Genomic DNA, 6,000 nt, shown 5'->3' with positions numbered 1-6,000 from the left:
AGTGTGTGCCATCCACCCACTCACACACAGAAGTTTTTAAATGACAACCTTAGGGAGATATCAACAGTTACTGTTGACTCGAATCACTTGAGTTTATGATTCTCTTTTTGTAATTTCATCTTCATGATTGTTGCTGTTGTGGCTATGATGAGTTCAAGACCAGGCTGGGCAACATAGTAACTCCTTATCTCAAAAAAAAAAAAAAAAAAAAAAAAAAAAGAAGAAAGAAGGAAAGAAAGAAATTACACCTTAAAAGCAAATATAGTCCTGTGGTGTTTAGTGTATAAACAGAGTGGTAAATGGCAATTACCTAATTTTATAACATTTTTATTACCCTAAAAATGACTTTGTGGTCATTCGTAATTATGATACTTCCTGTAACTAGAATTACATGACATGTGGGCTTTGTGCCTGCCATCTTTCCCTTAACACATTTCCAGGTCCCTTCATGTAGCATGTGCTTCTCTGCTGTTTCTCTTCTTTTCTTTTTCTTTTTTTTTTTTTTCTCGAGACAGGGTTTCTCTGTGTAGCTTTGCACCTTTCCTGGAACTCATTGGTAGCCAGGCTGGCCTCGAACTCACAGAGATCCACCTGGCTCTGCCTCCCGAGTGCTGGGATTAAAGGCGTGCGCCACCACCGCCCGGCCTTCTTTTTTTTTTTTTAATATTTATTTTTTTAATGTATATGAGTGACCTGTCTTCAGGGACACCAGAAGAGGGCATCAGATCTCATTACAGATGGTTGTGAGCCACCATATGGTTGCTGGGAATTGAACTCAGGACCTCTGGAAGAGCAGCCAGTGCTCTTCCCGGCTGAGCCATCTCTCCAGCCCTCTGCTCTTTCTTGTGATTGAAGGATATTCTGCTGCCTTTGTTTATCTGCTTGTCAGCTGGTGGACATTTGGGCTGCTCTCATCTTTTGACTTGCATGAATAACATTGTTATGGACACAGATTTTCAGAACAAATGTCCTTCCTTGGTTTTCGTGGTCTTGCATCATTTGGAAACAACCTTGCTTTTTGCTAGACCAATTGACTGCCCACAACATCCCATGGGCTCCTCTCAGGATGAAGCTACGGGTCTGTGAGAACAGACAATCGAGCTTTGGCGGACGAAGCTCTGGTCTTGGTCCCCAACAGCTAAGGACACCAGTCACCGGGAGAGTATCACTTGCCACGGAAGATGAATGCAGCATCGGTTTGCACAGTTCAAGGGAGGCACTGGTCTCTTTCGTTTATTTATTTGTGTGTGTGTGTGTGTGTGTGTGTGTGTCTGTGTGTGTCTGTGGGACATGTGTACCCCGGACATGTGGAGGCCAGAGGACAGGTTGCAGGAGTAGGTTCTCTCATCCGACTCTGCGGAGCCTGGAGATTGAACTCGGGTTGTTAGGCTGACAGCGGCTCCATTGTTGATCAGCTGCCTTGCTGGCACCCCAGGAGGCATTGTTTCAAGTGGTCAGACTTTCAGCCGGAATGACAGCCGGAAAAGAGGACAAGGGACGTACTCTTTTCAGGACATGCAAAAGTCCAGTGGGCGAGATGGCTCAGAGGGTAAACAACCCTGCTGATGTGAGTTCGATCCCGGAACCTGCATGAAGATGGGAGGAGAGAACCGACTTCACAGGGTTGTCTTCTGACCTCTCCACGCACACGCCATGGCACACGTGCCCACACATCATCCACAGACACAATGATGAAGTGTTTTTTAAAAAATGTAAAGATATCCACAAGGCTCCTGTGATCAGTTCCTGATTGGCCTTGAACAAGCTCTTCATGATTCTCCTGCCTATCAGAGAAACAAAAGCCCTGGTTTCTCTCACTTTCTAGAAAGGCATCCTACCTAGAAAGAGTTTCCGAGTGAAGACCTGGCCACCATCCAGGTGGGGTGGGATGTGTCTGTAGCCTAGTTTCCTGGGAGACTGGAGTGAGAGAATGGCTTGAATTCAGGAGCTAGGTCAGCCAACAAAACAAAACAAAACAAAACAAAAACAAGAAAAAAAAACCCAAACCAAAAACAACAACCCACTGACCGTTTTCCCAGTTGAAAGCTGCGTGTGCAAGCCGCACACTTGCTTCGTCTACAGACCCAGGTCTGTCGGCACGCCACTAGCTTTGTGCTGGAGCTTCAGATTCTCAGGGACATTTCATGAGTGCTCTGTGACAGAATCGCTGGTGCTGTGTTCTGCTGACCGCTTGCTTTGAGAGGGGACGGGTGTCCTGGTGGGTTTGCACAGTCAGAAAGAAAAAGTTAGCCTTGACCTTGAGTCAAGGAAATTCATCCAGACACTGCTCTATCATGGACTCCATGAGGAGGGAAACCCTTAACTCAGTGCTGGAGCATGGGGAGCACAAGGCCCTGAGTGTGCACCTCAGCAACCCCCTTCAAAAAAAAAAAAAGAGCCTGAGCCAGGCGGTGGGGCCAAGCCTTTAATCCCAGCACTCATGAGGCAGAGTCAGTGGGTCTCTGTAAGTCTGAGGCCAGCCTGGTCTACAAAGTGAGTTCCAGGACAGCTAAGGCTGTTTGTTACACAGAGAAACCCTGTCCCCCCACCCAAAAAAGGAGCCTGTTGGGCTTGGGAAGTCGCTCAGCTGTTTGCCTAGCATGGGCAAAGCCGTAGCTCTGGGTTTAACCCTCAGCACTGTGCAAGCCAGGCATGGTGGCTCACACATGAGGTCCCAACATTTGAGAGGTGGAGATGGGAAGATCAGATGTTGTACGTTTAAGGCCAGGCTGGGATACATGACAGCAACCCCACCTCAAAAACCCAAAACCCAAACAACCAGCCCTGCGGTGGCTCAGATCTCCACAGGCTGCTGAGCTCCTCTGGCAGTTCATTTCTCCTCCCGAGGCAGCCCCAAGTGCCAGGGGGAGTCTAAATCTCAGCCCACGGAGGTTTGCAGGAGATGGTTGACCCGAGCTCTACATTTGCGCCTTTAACTTTCTCAGTTGTTCAGGACCACATTAGAAACAGTGCACGACTGTAATCTAAGCACTTGAGAGAGACAGACAGGAGGATCTGAACTTCAAGCCAACCTGGGCAATCGAGGCAATCTGCTGGGCAAACTCTGTCTTAAAAAAAAAAAAAAGATTAATAAAGGAAGAGACTAGGAAATTTCATCAGCCAAGACTACATAGAGAGACCCTGACTTAAAACCAAAACAGCCCACCCCTACATCCTCCACTCCTGTATCGCAGTAAACACACACACACACACACCAACTTGTGCTTAATAAAGGGCTTCGAAGGGTTAGCCTTGGCACTCTGAGCATCCTCCCCATGAAGTTGAGTGCACAGTGAAACAGCGTTTTTTGCCTACTTCTCCCAAACTGACCAAAGCGATTCGATTCCTTATCCACATCATTTTAGCTGAGAAACTTTTATTTGAAAACCCTTCCAGTTAAAACAACCCAACAAACAGAAAAACCAAAATAACAAAATCTCTGAAATGTGCTCTCCTGCTTCAGCTTTCCTTGGAGCTGAGCCCTAGGCATAAGCACCACTAAGAGCCATGATGATAGCTTCACAGAAGAGAGGAACAATGAACACTGAGTGAGCTGGATGCCGATGGTGATTGATCCAAGATAACACTGACCCTTTCTGCAGTGGAGAGTGGTGCATTGTGGGAACTTCTTCCTTTCTACCCACTCCCCAACCATCTTGGTAGCTGCTCTTGGTTGGGGTTCCTAGGTAGGAGGATGGAGGCCACAAAGAAGATGAAGTCTCTGGATAGGGTCCAAGGATAGGGTCCATGCAGGCTCTGAAGATGCTCGGCAGGTGAAGGAAAATGCTGAATTGAAAAATCCTTTAGTGTGCACACTGGCTGTCGCTGATCCCAGTGATTCTGGTATTATTATAATCGTGGCGTGCCGGAATAGACACAAGACCCAGAAGAGGAAACCGTGCGACAGTTTGCTTTAATAAATTGACCAGAGCCTGCTGAAAAAGCAAAACCAAAATAAAAAGCTAATGGTGAGTGGTGCAGAGGTAGGAAACATTGACAAACTTTACCCATCACCCTCTTCTCGGCCTCCTGTGGGTGACACCTGTCCAGCAGCCTCAGGTGAGAACATCAACCTTTAGAGCAGTGGTTCTCAACCTTCCTAATGCTGTGACCCTTTAATACAGCTCCGTAGGTTGTGGTGACCCCCAACCTTAAACTTATTTTCATTGCTATTTTGTAACTGTAACTTTGCTGCTGCTATGAATCATAATGTAAATATCTGTGTTTTCTCATGGTCTTAGGTGACCCCTGTGAAAGGGTATTTGACACCCCCAAAGAGGTCTCGACTCAGGTTGAGAATGGCTGCTTTAGAGCCTACTGCCTAGTCAATAGAGCTTAGTCCACGCACTTTCCTGCAAAATACTTCTCTCAGGATATGTGTAAGGGCTGCAGCGTGGCATGCACAGGGCTCCAGGTCTAATCCTCAGCATCCCCAAAACAAACCATGCAAAGGAGATTGATTTAAAGACAGTGTAGTGGTCCCTACGGACTTGTGGTTTTGCTTTTTCATGATTTCTGTTACATGTCTGAAATGCAAAATGGAAAATTCCGGAAACAGTTCATAATTGGCCCACTTGGGCCATCTTGGGGTGGTGGGGGAGCTGCTTGTTCTCTTAATAGTGCCCAAAGCCCAAGGAGTGTTGCAGTCGAATCAAATTCGCCAAAGAAAAGAAATGAAGCACTTCTTTTAAGTGATAAGACAAGTATTTTTGAGTATAGGAAGAAAGGAATTGAATGTTGCCCTTGATAAGAGTACAATTGGATGAACCAAACTCGGGCCACATGCTCTACCACTGGACTTTAGTCTCAGCCCCGAGTGACTCTTCTATCCATGCAGTCGTGAAGGAGGCAAACAAAATCAGTGCCTGTTTGGTATCACACGACAGACAGCAAGAGCTATCGCCACCATCCATGATAAGTAACAGTCAAAATGGAAAAGACAGTGTAAGTACATATAAAAGAAAACATACATGGGCTTAGGTACTGTCCACAGCTTCAGGTAGCCACTGGAGCCTTGGAATGTATCCTGCATGGTGTGGTGGTGGTGGTGTGATATATATAGATGGAATCTATTTATTATTTATTTATTTATTTATTTATTTATTTATTTATTTATCTATCTTGTTTTTATTTTTTTGGAGACAGGGTTTCTCTGTGTAGCTTTGCGCCTTTCCTGGATCTCGCTCTGTAGACCAGGCTGGCCTGGAACTCACAAAGATCCAACTGCCTCTGCCTCCCAAGTGCTGGGATTAAAGACCTGTGCCACCACCGCCCGGCTTATTTATTTTTGAGACAAGTGTCGGATCATTCAAGCTGGCCTTGAGCTTCTCTGTAGGCAAGGTTGGCCAAGAACTCCTCCTGGTCTCCCCCGATTCACTCCTAAGTACTAGGATCACAGGTGTGCGCCTTCATGCCTGCCTGACCGGGAAAGATTTAATCACAGCTAATTTTTTTTTTTTTTCTCCCGCAGGTATGAAGAACAACTTTTCCTCAAGTTCAAAGCATCTTGATGAAGATTTGGCGAAACTATTTGGTAAGTCGTTCCTGTGGCTCCGGGGCCTGGATTTGAAGAAGTCACGTGCTTGTCCCCGGTTACGTGTTCCTGGTGGTTTGGGCAGGAGGGAGGCGGGCATTCTTCCTTGTGGCTAAGAATTGGTTCCTCTAAGTGCCAAAAACGTAAGCAAATGGGGTGATCAACCAAACCTTGGAACATCTCTGCTTTTTGGATGGGGGCAGGGGGGTGGAGTCAGCCCCGCCATCTGGAAGTTCATTCACTGGGGTGGTGACCCACCTCAACCTTCCGCATCGCGCCTGTCTGGAGATTTCTGCTTAGCGGAGAGTATGAGACCCCAGGCTGAGCTGGGAACCACCAGAGGGACGTTAAAGGGCACTTCTCCATGCCCTCGGAATTAGATTCAGTGGAGGGTGTTTTTCACAGTGCTGGGAGCCGAAAATCCAGAGCCTCATGCTTGCTAGGCAGGTGCCTTACCAGCCGAACCC

The sequence above is a fragment of the Peromyscus leucopus genome, unplaced genomic scaffold (genome assembly GCF_004664715.2).
Source record: "Peromyscus leucopus breed LL Stock unplaced genomic scaffold, UCI_PerLeu_2.1 scaffold_149, whole genome shotgun sequence".
Classification (NCBI taxonomy): Eukaryota; Metazoa; Chordata; class Mammalia; order Rodentia; family Cricetidae; genus Peromyscus; species Peromyscus leucopus.
Note: the sequence above shows the minus strand (reverse complement) of the source record.